Raw genomic sequence first — 13543 nt, forward strand, 5'->3', positions numbered from 1 at the left:
GAACCAACTGTATTGATGACAAAGAGAAAGTGGAATCAGGATGCATTAATAGAAGTATCTTATTCATAAGAGACATACTGTATTTTGTACCTCAAACCACATTGAGTATACTGGGTTCAGTTCTATATACAATATTTTAAAAGGAATACTGACAAAATGTAGCAGATCCAAAGTGAAATACCCAGGATACTAATGGTCTAGAATTCATATTGTGAGAACCAGTGGAAGGACTTGGGTATGTTAAGCTTAGAGAAAAGATACAAAAACTATTTTTAGAAGATAAATCTAGGGCCAAAAATTAAGTTGTATGCTAAACTGAAACCTGCTCTTACAAGAATTTTATTTTCTATGAGTTATTAATGACATAAATACAATTTATAACACTAAGGAAAAAGTCTATTTATTATGGTCCTAATTCTAATATTCTGAGGGCTAAAATAAAATGAATACAGATCACTTTAAAAATTGACTTTTAGAAAAATTCAATGTATTTTACTAAGCTGTCTTGTTAAGGATTTGGAGGACAAACTGCCAATTTTAAGTTCTGACTATAGGGCACCAAATTCCAGAGGCATAAGAAACAGCTTGTAGAGCCAAATTAAGGAAAACAAAACTGAAAAAAATTTTAATAAACTTACTGGATATAACAGGAAGAGTGAAACTGACAGTCTAGGCAAAAAGTCAGGTGTGACTACTGACAAGTGAATATATGTTTATGTCAATCTGCATTCAATTTATTCCTGTTTTTACAGGGAGATAATTTTGAAGACTCACATTTCAGACAAATAGGCAAAGGGCAAGACTGCAGAGAATAGTCTGGGATGTTACCTACTGTACTTATGCTTAGAGCTCGAAATCCCTATCATACTAGGGGTTCATTATATTTGTATATTCATTTCCTATTTAAATCAAGGCCTGTGCTATTAAATTCTGCCTTGTTTTCATTTCCTAAGAAAATATGCAAAGTAAGTTCACAAATAGTAAGTTTTCTATTATTCTTCTTTGAATCACCCATCTTGAACTGAGAAGTTGTTCAGGGTGGGAAAACAGTGAATTCATTCCCTTTCTATAGTTTTGGCATTAAAATTCAAATTTTATAGCTATAATTCTGGTGAGATCAGAAACACAGCACTGCCTTAAACATTAAAGCTCAAATTTAACTCGTTCTCTTAAACATACATGTGTCAAATATATAAAATTTTGAGGACAGGAACACCTGGCATTTGATTAAGCATTGTCTACTTCTCAAAAATAGCTGTTATTTGAACAATGACTGAAAAATGGCTGTTGCATATTGTCAACTTGCTCTATGTTCACAAACTGTAAAACAATATACAGCTTTAAGAGCTTAGATATGATATGTTTACTAAATTAATATCAATTGATGATGTTATTAAGTTTGCAAATCCTTCTTTAACCACCAAATGCTGACAGTACCTAGCATCCTTATAAAATTTTCTGCTTTGGATTATAACACCCTTTACTAATCCAAGTGCCAAAAAAGCAATTTGTTTTTTTCTGTTTTGGCACACGTCTTTCTCTCAGAAACATTCACATTATAAAATTATTCAAGATAATTAAAATTTCCCCATGGATGGCATAGGTAGACAGTAATTTACACCAGTAAATTTCCATCACAAATAAATTAAAAATAGGAGAAATTTCAGCTACATCTAGGGACTCATAAAAAAAGCATTACATTTTCATTGAAAACACAACAGATTTTATATCATTTGCCGTATTGATTGCTTACTGCCCTACTGATTACAACATTCTGGTTTTATGTCCAGTACTTTCAGTCAATCCTACATTTACACTATTTATAATTCAAGAACTGACAATATTTTCTATAATGGTATAATTACATGCCATTGCTATTCTATGGCTAACTTGATAACATTTCTAAAAACGATAACCAGTCCTATGTGAGAAATAGTTGTCATTTCTTTTCACTAGCTTATCTCTTGGATAGCAGGCAAATTTAATAAGTCTCCTGAATTACAAGGTAATTTATCTCCATCACTTCTGTTTACAGGACTACTAACATTGACAGCATTGAATAGTGAATTTTCTGCTTTATCTTTTGTTTCCTATTTACAAAGTCAATCTCTTAAAATTTTTGTTGTTCTAGATTAGAGACAGAAGCAATGATATTAACTGCTGACAATGAACCTAAAGATGTTATTTTATTTAGCACCAAATGATACATTAATTTATTTTAAATTCACATAACAGAAATATATAAAAATCAAAAAACATAGCTCAAAAAAGAAAAAGTAGGAAGGAATGTGACTTTCTGAATGTTTTATGTTAAGCAACAAAAGTTTAAGAGCTTAAAATTGAAAAACAAACTTGAAAAATATTTCATCTCTACTCAATTTGTAAAAATGAATCAAAAACACTATCATTATTTAATTTTTACAGTATCAAACATATGGAACACTAATACTCCACAATTTCTGGAACATCCATATTCCACAAGTGAATAGTTCAAAAAAATCCCTATCTTAAAAAAACAATGGGGACTTCCCTGGTGGTCCAGTGGTAAAAGAATCCACCTTCCAATGCAGGGGGTGCAGGTTCGATCCCTGGTTGGGGAACTAAGATCCCACATGCCGTGGGGCAACTAAGCCCGTGTGCCACAACTACTGAGCTTGCGGGCCTCAACTAGAGAGCCTGCGTGCCGCAAAACTACAGAGCCCACATACTCAGGAGCCTGAGTGCCACAACTAAAGAGAAAACCCGCATACCACAACTAGAGAGAAGCCCACGCGCCATAACGAAGAGCCCATGCATCACAACGAAAGATCCCGCATGCCTCAACGAAGATCCCGTGTGCCGCAACTAAGACCCGACACAGCCAAATAAACAAACAAATAAATAAATAAATATTAAAAAAAGAAAGAAAGAAACAATAGTGTAAAATAAACATAAAAGAGAGAAAGACGGAATACACACACAATCATGAAGAATCAATGACCACTGTCACTATGTGCCTATTCTTCTGGGTATTGTTTAATTGGAAACACCACTATTCTAGTATCTAAGATTAAAAGTAACTCCAGGCATATTACATAGAAGAGACAAGAGTAAGCATTTCAACTATGAAATACCGCAAATGACCTATTTTAAAAGATACTGGAGAGTATCCAAGCAAGGCTGCTTGCTTAGAAATTTATAAAGGATATGAAATGAGCTTAAGAATGTGATGTTATCTGTACTTATAAATCTGTTGGAAATTAATGATACCTATTTCTTTTTGAAAAGTGGACTGCCCTCCAGTCTACAGTAAGACTGCAATACCAATTGAAAAGATTTCTTTTTCTAAGATTTAAGTTGAAGAAAAGCTGAGCTGGCTTCCAAGGGACCAATTAAGAAAGCCAAGCCTGGATTATATAGGATTCTTTGGGGATTTGCAAATGTTTCCATTCTAGTTTTCCAGTGACAAAAATATAAAGGGAAAAAATTATAAAAAGAAGTGATCTGTGGCATTTGGTTACTATTCTTCAAACGGGCTCATTACTACAAATTTTCAATATTTAATTGATTCACACCCTAAAAACTACTTAATTGAGCTCAATGGCTGGTCTATGATCATAAAGTCACTCCTTGACACATACACATTATTTAGTAATAATACACATTATTACTGGGTCACTAAATGCAATGGTATGAGGTAATGTAAGAGAAGCACCTGAAGCACTAGTTTTCATTTAAACAGGGCCATCCCTCAATATCAAGAACAGAAAGAGTAGCAGTTGAGTTTCTTTTATTCAGAGATGTAAAATTAGCTGAAGGAATACATGGAAATGAATCTTTTTGGTAACTGATTTTAGGGTCTCAAATTTAGGGAAATAAGTATCTTGTGCATTTACCATAACCTTGTTTTTGACAGTTTTTCTAGGGGTATGATATTAATTTCAGCTAACCTATTAGAATTATTCCCTTAGCATTTACAAGTTTCTCAAAAGTAAAATGAATCAGGGTAAAAATGTTTCTTATTCTAAGAGGTGTGCATGTGTATATATAAAAGGAAGGAAAAGGGATTGTCTTCCTGTTTTTCCCACCTCTTGAAGTTTAACAGCTAAATTTTAAGCACGTCACAAAGAAGTCAGAAGTGTAACCTAGTAAAATGTAAAAACAGATAAATGAAAAAAACTGTTTCTCCAGTGGAGGGGACACTTCCACTTTATAAAACCATAAAATAACTGTCAATAAACCTGAATAATGATGATAATAAAAAAGACCACTACTTATTTGTAAATTCCTTTGAAGGAAAAGGGTTTAAAATTATGATTCTCAGATTTAGAGATGATAGGGCCTGGCTGTAAAATCCTTTCCAAAACAGAAAACTTACCCAAGGCAATGACATTATTTTTGCTCTAAAATGGACTAAATTAACATCGAACTTCAATGTGTTTGGGGGTCAGGGGAGGTTAGAAAGTTGTCATTCTAGGATGGCAGAAAAAAAATTCAGAAATATAGCAAAATATGACACCAAACAGTAACTTTTTACAGCAATGGCAGGGGGACTGTGAGTTAATACTTACAAGGTAAGAATTGCAGGGCTAAGTAGGGGGCTTGTTTTATTATGGTCTTCATTTTGTTGTTATTCACCTAGGAAAAAATAAGAGGGAAGACTTAAAAAATCTGATCACATTATATAAGTTAGACAATTTTCAACTGACAATCATTGTTTTTTGATCCTTATACAGCACTGAACAATCACAGATTAGAAATACCTAGCAGCAGCATTTATATATTTCAGTACAGAGTACTATCATTAATTTTTTAAATTCACTTTTCTATTACTATCACCCTCTTGAAGTTTAAAAGTCAAATATGTAAGTGTAACTAAAACTCACACTTCAATATCTAACTTGGAGCACACTGAGGCTTCTGGAAGACATCATGTAATTGCAGATATTTTAAGATAAATTCAGTATCATACCTCAACATTGACCAATCTCTTTCTCTTTCTCTCACACACATACACATGAAATCTACAAATCTGTATACTGCCCAATTCCAAGAATTCTACTGTAATACAGTATAAATACAAAGCTTAAGTTGGAGCTTAAAATGCATGAAGAAATTTCTGAAAACAGTATGCTATGATCTATGGCCCAAAGAAAAGAAAACACAGTCATGAAATTGCCTGAATTAAAGAGTAAATGAAAGAGTAGTGATAAAAAAAGAGAAACTATTTCCATGGTTGTCCTTTACTTATAAGAGTAGGAAGGATTAAAAGCCAGTATGCAAAGGAAGGAAACAGTATGGCTCTCACCTTCAAAAATAAAAGAATTTATTTAAAATTTAAAAATATCCTAGCAACTTAAGTTGGTTAGAATGTTTGATTTCTGTGGGCCATGATTATAAATTGTAGTTCGTACACCAACTAACACTTAAGCACTTACTACAAGACATAGAATAGAATAAATCCAATCCATGCCCTTAATGGAGTATTCCAAGTGTATATCTTATTGTAGAATATCTTCACCAAAAAGGACAGTACATTTTTAAAACTTATTTGAGGCTTCCCTGGTGGCGCAGTGGTTGAGAATCTGCCTGCTAATGCAGGGGACACGGGTTCGAGCCCTGGTCTGGGAAGATCCCACATGCCACGGAGCAGCTGGGCCCGTGAGCCACAACTACTGAGCCTGCGCGTCTGGAGCCTGTGCCCCGCAACGGGAGGGGCCGCGATAGTGAAAGGCCCGCGCACCGCGATGAAGAGCGGTCCCCGCACCGCGATGAAGAGTGGCCCCCACTTGCCGTAACCAGAGAAAGCCCTCGCACGAACCGAAGACCCAACACAGCCAAAAATAAATAAATAAATAAATAAAGTAGCTATAAAAAAATTAAAAAAAAAAAAAAAACTTATTTGAAAAATAAGTACTTCAAATCCACAGAAAAATCAAGAGAATAGTAAAATGAATCCCCACATCCTACCCCTGGCCCTCCAATGCAGCTGTATTGAATTCTAATAGTCTGTCATACTTACTTTGCTTTTATTTATTTACTTTTTTTTTTTTTAAAGAAAAAAAAACTACACATATAGTTGAGTTCCTTTTGTACCATACCTTGGATCCCATTCCCCTCTCTCCTAAGACATAATCACAATCCTGAATGTGGTATTTAATTCCTATGCATCTTTTTACACTATTATTACAAATTCAAGTATTTAAAACAATATGTATCATTGCTTTCAAGCTTCATATAATGTTATCATACTGTATCTAATCTTCTGCAACTTTTTTTTGTTTGCTGAAGACATTCATCTGTGATGATACACATAGCTCTCATTTTAATAGCTGTATAATAAACATTTTTTATCACACAACTATGTCACAAATTTGCCATTCTCCTGTTACTTAACATTTACATTGCTTTCAATTTTTTCCTATTAAAAGCAAAAATAAATAAGACTTTACTACAAATGTGTTAGTTTATCTAAAACATCTAGGAATGGAATTGTTGAGTTAGAGCTTATGTATATCTTCAACTTTAGTAGGATGTTGCCAAATGCTTTCACAAGCAGCATATGAAAAGTTCTCCTTTCTGTATTTTCTCCAATACATATTTAGAGGTACATTTAAGATGAATAGCTACTATCTAACTGAAAATTTAAAAAATTCTTAAGTGATCAATTCCCTCTGTTTTCATCAAGTACAGGTTAAATAGAGGTATACTAAATGTTCCAAACAAATACTTAAAATTTGGTCCAAGGTACTTGAACAAAAATAAGCTCTCATAATATAGGTAGGTTTTCTTCATATGACTGAAGAAATAGCAAGACTTAATCTAGAGCCACTGTGTTAGAAATGATAAGATTCATAATTAGTTACTGAGCTTAGAGGAAAAAAAAAAGCAGAAAATGTAAATGGTTTATTAGTGTGAAGAATCCTTCCCCAATTCATTTTGGGCAGTGTTCTCACATGTGGTGCTTCTAAAAAAAAAAAAAAAACTCACTTAGTGCTTACAAAAAACACAAATTCCTAAGTCCAGCTCCAGAGATTCTGATTCAGCACATCTGGAAAAATGCTTTAGTCTAGGTTATTCTGGTACAGGTGGTCCACAGATACTTTACACAGTAATTAGTAGTAAAAACAAGGTATTTTCAATATAAAGCATTATGTAACTCACTTTTTTGGTTAAGGGTAGGTAACAGTAATTAATATGTTATCCGTTAAATTACATCAACATATTAATGAAAACACACTGTAGTATCAGGGAAAAAAACCCACACCAACCAACCAACCAACAAAACACCCCATGGTTACCTTTTTAAAAGAATGCTATTGTAAATGTTGGACTTTCAGATGGGGCATTAGGCTTACACACTAAAAACACCATTTGTAGTTTTCCACCAAGAATGCTACAAATGAAATCAGAATTGTAACAGAAATCCAATATTCACTTCCCTTTAACTACAACCTATTGGAATTTGGATACAAAAGAGGAGAAAAATATACAGATAGTATTTAGGTTATGCACATCTGTGCAAATTCAAATCATTAAAATTCAAAAACACTCTTTTATACTATTTGAAATTACAGAGTCCTATTTCCAAAAGATTTAGAATAATCTGAACTTTCCATATACAAAGTTCAGATATAAGACATTATTTTAATAGTAAGAAAAAGTAAAGACTTATGCACTTTCACCTGCAGCCCGCTTTGTCTTTATACACAACACCAAGTAGTACAGGGTGTTGTTCTTTTTAGTTACAGTGAAATCAACAAAAATTTGGCCTTGTTTAGACCGGGCTATAAAATAAAGATAATATGGGGCTTAGCATATGGTCCCAAACTGAAAGAAACACTCCTATGTGGCCATAGTCAACTTTTCTTTCCTCAAGTGTACTACCTAACTTGTGTTATCAGCAACTATTAATAATTTATTCTAGCCTACCAAAGCATGGAACATACCATAAATACTTTCAGAATCAAGAAAGTTTTCCATTCAAACAGATGGAATTAACCGAATAAAAATTAAATGAACTAAAACCAGAGTAAATAGTAAAAAACAGTAAAAGTCTAAGAACTATAAGCATCTACTGTTCTCTTTAAGCTGCTTTGGGAATAAAATACCTTTTTGTCAAAGAATGTATTCATTATACTATATATGGATTACACTGACAGTTTGGCCTCTCTCACTTGGTCTGTAAAAGCTGGTGGGTGCAGGCTCTGTTGGCCACCATTATTGCATATTGATGCTATTCTGTACAATAGCTGACAAGCAGCAGCAATCTCTCAGACCCTGCTCCCAACTGTAAAGAGCAAGAACAAGGGCTGTGGTGATACTTGTTTATTCACTGTTGCTGCCACTGAAGCAGCAAGCTGAGAAAAGCATATGCAACTAACACACAGAGGAAAAAACTGGCTCAGCTCAACCTACCTAGTAAGTCTGCTTTTCTCATTACATGATAAAATTAGTTAAGAAGGAATTTTTTCTTTAAAAAGTGGGATGGAGAGAGAAGAAAAGACAAAATTGATGTTTTGATTAGAAATGGAACCTGTAATGTATCTAAGGAAAAAAATTAATGACACATGTAATGACACTTCAGCTCCTAGTTTAGATTTAACTGCTCAGTTATCAAAATTCTCAGAAGAGTTTTAACCAGGTTCAGGGTGAATTCATAAAGACTATCTTCCCTAGCCATTCTTCTGGAAAATAAGAAAGCATCTAAACTTTAATCAAGAAATGAAATTATATTATGCTTAATAAAGAGCTCCAGTCTCCCAGGTTCCACATATCTAATCACCAATATATGTTTGACATCAGACACTATTAGCAAATAAATAAGATTTTAGCCCATAAAGTTTTTACAAAAGTTCCAGCTATTAAAAAAAATTTCCACATGTAATTAACCTACTATGAATGTGTAATACAAAGTTAAAAACTTAGTAAGTACATATCAATTGATGACTAACAGAAATAGAAATATTTGTTCTGTCAAATTATCTTTAAACTTAAATGACTCTATTTACGGACTTATAACTTTAAATTTAAAAGAAATTCTTACTTTTTAACATTTTAAGTATTTTTGATTCTGAAAAATATTTAAAAAGTCAGAAAAATTAGGAAATCTGTAAATTATTTTTTAAATGCAAGAATAGGCTGATAAACTTAAATAGCTAGTCAAGAAGGCTAGGTTTGAGATAAATAAAAGTATAAAATATAGTAATATTTACAATTCAGATAATATTTTGTTAAAAAACCCCAATCTTTAATTTTTATCAAAATTGAAAAAGTCACTTTTCTGCTTAGCAGCAGCTCATAACAAACAATGTTAATAATAAAAATTAAAAAAAAAAATCTGAGGATCACAGGATAACAAAATTACTAAATATATTTGTTTATTATGAAAGCTATCCAATAAGAAATAGTAACAGCAAATATCAAAGAAAGATTTTTAAAAATTAAGACATTTACAAACAATAATAAATTAATAAACGATTAACCAGTCAATTAATCAGTCTCAGCAACTACATTTGAATCAGGCTGCATGTTTCTCTTCCAAGTGACTCTAACCATGAAAATAGGAAAGTAAAACTAAGCCAAATCACATATGTTAATGAAATATCAAAAGTGTGGTTTGTGGTGCTGAGAACTGAAATTCTACTTCAAAATGATATTAAATAAAAAAACTAAGTCCTGACATTAATTAAATATTGCCTTTTGAAAATGCTTATCAGACAATACAATTCTGATGCATTACGTCTTATCTGAAGAAAACTGAAACAGATTAAGGATCTATTTGCTAGTCAGAAAAAGAAAACATAAAATACACACATGTACAACACTGCCTCAAATAAACATTTAAAATTTTTTCATTAAGAAATTGTATCTACTCTTTAATGAATCCTCAGCAACACCATAAAACCTCAAAGAAAATTTTTATAGCTGACAAACTGCTTAAAATATAAGTTGTCCTTATATACTAGCACTATACATCAACGACAAATATGAATAATTTCAAGTCCCTTCATACGTAGATATGTTAAATTACCTCTATTCTAGTTTATCCAAATATTCTTCTCCCCCTAAGGATAACTATTTCAATAAAACTAGAACACTGACAGTATAACTGTATTTTGGGAACAATTAAGAATTTTCCTGAAAATAAACATTATTTAACCCTGAAAATGCACTTATCCAAAAATATAAATATTGCACAAATAAGATAGAAATCTATCACTGTAAAAAATGTAACACAATAAATCCTTTCCCCCAAATTCTGTTATAATGAACTACATGTTAAGGCTTAGTTAGATAATCAGGTTTGTAAATTAAAAACAGCCAAAATCCTTACAAAATGTCCTTTAAGGGATAGCCAATCACATGTAGCAGTAAAAGCCCTTATTAACCTGTCTCCTAAAATAACACATACTACTAATTAGGTTAAAGTTTCTTACTCTGTAAGAACTGACCAAATAGAAGAAAACTGTTAATATCTACACCAACTCTTTTAGATGTTAAATTACTTACTAAGCTAAAAATTTGGAAGTTTGTAAGCTATCGATGGGACAATTTCATGATGCTAAATACTTGTGTCTAAACAATAAGTTTTGACAACTTCAGAGATCACAAATCATAAACTCTCTAAATCAGGAACAACTCTAATTTATATCTTTTCCACAATATAAATTCAAAAGCTGTCTCTCTTTCCCCATTTAACTCATTAAGACTGTGTATAAAGATATCTGAATTGAAAGTGATAAACTGAACCTGGATTTCCCCCCCCCAGATACCCAGAAATTGGATTTTTCACTTTTCATCTTAATGTTCTCTAACCTAGAAAACACTGGTTAAGTTAAAGGGCAAAAACTGTATTCATTTTCATCCTATCCAAACTAAGCTGCTTTTTTATAACATTCTCAAATCAAAGTTATGAAGACTTTCTATACCTTGTATTTATCTCAGACAAGCTAATGACACCAATATCTGAACTCCACCCTTATATCAAACTGATTTCTATTAAATTTTAATGTTTTACTTAACCTTAACTGTCAACATTCCTGGATCACCTAATATCTAATAAAACAGAAATATCTGATTTTTAAAGTATTTTGATATGTATCTCAATGTTCAAACACATTCTTAAACATGCATCTGAGAATTTACTTAAAATTTTTTTTAACATTCTTTAAAGATAAAAGCAGTTCTATGGCCATGGTGATAAATACACCTCACTCTTAAAGACTAAGATTACACTCTTCTTATGAAAACAAACCTTTGTGATTTCCTATATCTTAAGTATATAAAGTAAATATTTTTAGGTGAAAAAAAATTTAAAGAAAAAATTATATTATGTTATCTTTTAGTAAACCTCACTTTACTTAGCAAATAGTGTTTTAAAAAATATATTATGGTTAGTGTTTCATGTAATTTATACTTTACTAATCAAAACTTAACCAATACTTAGTAATACTGTTCAATGAATTTTCACTATACCAGATTACAATTTAGAAAACAGCCAAAATTTTTATCAGCTAAGTATCTGAAAACTTCAACTAAAACTATAAAACAAATTTTATTTCAAAGCAAATAAACATGCTGGAAAAGTGGTTCTGTGATAAAGTATTTTGGAGGTAAAGACCAAAGTCACTGGAAGTTCTGGAATTCTACAGTTTATTTTTAAAGAGTTTGCAACTTTTGATATGAACAATTTAAATATTTCACTCAGAGTACCTATGAGTAAGATGCTAGTTTCTGCTTAAGAAAGTGGGTTTTTCAGTTTCAACCAAATTGCCACTTTTGGTTAGGACAGTCCTTGGAATACTTTAAATTCTCTTAAAATATTCTCATTAATCTTATCTGATTTTGTAGGGTCTATCTACCACTATACCTGTCAAAGAGCGAAACACCAAATTCCATTTGATTTAAACCTTCCATTTTATAATATGAAAAAATCCACTATTTAAGTCTTTTACATATAACACTGTAATAACAACCTTAAGAAAAAAAAAGAAAGATCATTATATATACACTTATTTTTAGAATAAATAAATTCATTTGGAGTTGGACCTAATACAAGATGATAAGAACATCAATTATATGGAAAAAAAAATCTGAAGTTTTAATAAATCAAGAGAACTCAACTGTGGCCACTTCGCTGGATGATTTCTGTCTACTAGTAAATATTGATTTTAGCTCACCAAAATGTTCTGGCTTTACCAATTGTCTAGCTCAATTATACTGCAAAGATATAAAATTGTATGCTTTTAAAATTCTTCAGTATACCTTAACCTCCTATCATGTTCCAATGCATTATGTGAATGTTCAATCAAAGAAGTTAGGTTGTTCTCCAGAATTGGCTCTCTCCTAAAGGTCAAAACCTGCAATAAAAATGTCATGTATTATAGCATGAAGACACTCAACAGATTTCCGCCTCCTGCAGTTTCACAGTGGATCCCTGAACACAGAAGTAAGATCTTCAAAACGACCCCAATCTTGCCTATATTCAAAGAAACCCTAACTTGAAAATAATGTTTTAAAAATAGAAATATCTTGATTAGAAACACCTGTGATATGCTTTATCATCCAAAGCCTCTTCAAACAAATCAGATTAATATGTTTCTGCTTTCATTTCTCTTTAGAGCATTCATTTTGAAAGCAGTGTAGATGAGTGTGTGTGTTTATGTAGGTAGTTGTCAGAGGACTGGTAAAGGGGACTCCATAAGGAAAACAGAAATATAGTTTGTGCCTCTAAAACTCACAAAATCCACAGTTTAAGAAGTTACTCAAAGGGATAGAGACAAATTTTTAAATACCTTTCTCCCCAAATTATCGTATGTTTTAATGGTGACAGAAATTACCATCATTTTCAACTTCAGTCTTTTGCCAAGCCTGAGTGAATAATAATACTGATATTTCCAAACGTTTTAAGACATTACAGTCTAACAGAACAAAACTTAGAAATTACTTTTAAAACAAATTAAAATATTTATAAGTAATAAATGGATGAGTATCGGGCCACTGGTTTTTTTAATGTGTCCAAGTAGAGGTGGTGTAACTAAATGTATGTAAGAGTGTTTTCATTTGTTTCACCTGAATCTTAATAATTTAGTGGCAATCAACTATATAAAAATATTAAATTGTTAAATTACCACAGGTTTATAATGTACTATATGTGAACCACAATGCTCTGAGTTTTCCATTTTTATTTAAAATAAAATAACCCTTTATTCCTCTGCAGCCAAATATCTGATTGTTTAATAACAAAAAACACACACATATAACTCACAAACACTAATCTTGAAACCATGACATTTAAAAAAATTAGAATAATTGTACATAGTCTTCCTCAAAAGATATAGACAGTTTTCTATATGTGAGCATACAGTAAAGGAAGATATCTTAATTAAAAAAAATCACAGGATAATAGAAGAAACCAATATGTACTCCATGCCAAGTGTTGTTTTTAAATAGTAGGGAAACAAAAAATACTAGATAATAAAGAACAAAAGAGGTTCAGATAGAAGACAAATATTAAATCAAATGTGTATGATAAAAAAGATGTTAAGAAAACCCTGAAATA

General features: G+C 31.7%; 1 long non-coding RNA gene across 3 annotated transcripts in view; it reads right to left on the reverse strand.

Moving 5' to 3' along the window:
* Positions 1-13543, reverse strand: part of LOC103009972 (uncharacterized) — a 71241-nt gene that overhangs the window by 13768 nt on the left and 43930 nt on the right. For 2 of the 3 annotated variants that reach the window (XR_452126.2, XR_009005901.1), the window contains exon 2: positions 4551-4617. This is a non-coding gene — a long non-coding RNA (uncharacterized LOC103009972). Of the gene's footprint in view, positions 1-4550; positions 4618-12246; positions 12342-13543 lie in introns of all 3 variants that reach the window. The other variant, XR_009005902.1, reaches the window with a different exon arrangement.

This window comes from Balaenoptera acutorostrata, chromosome 18 (genome assembly GCF_949987535.1).
Source record: "Balaenoptera acutorostrata chromosome 18, mBalAcu1.1, whole genome shotgun sequence".
Lineage (NCBI taxonomy): Eukaryota > Metazoa > Chordata > Mammalia > Artiodactyla > Balaenopteridae > Balaenoptera > Balaenoptera acutorostrata.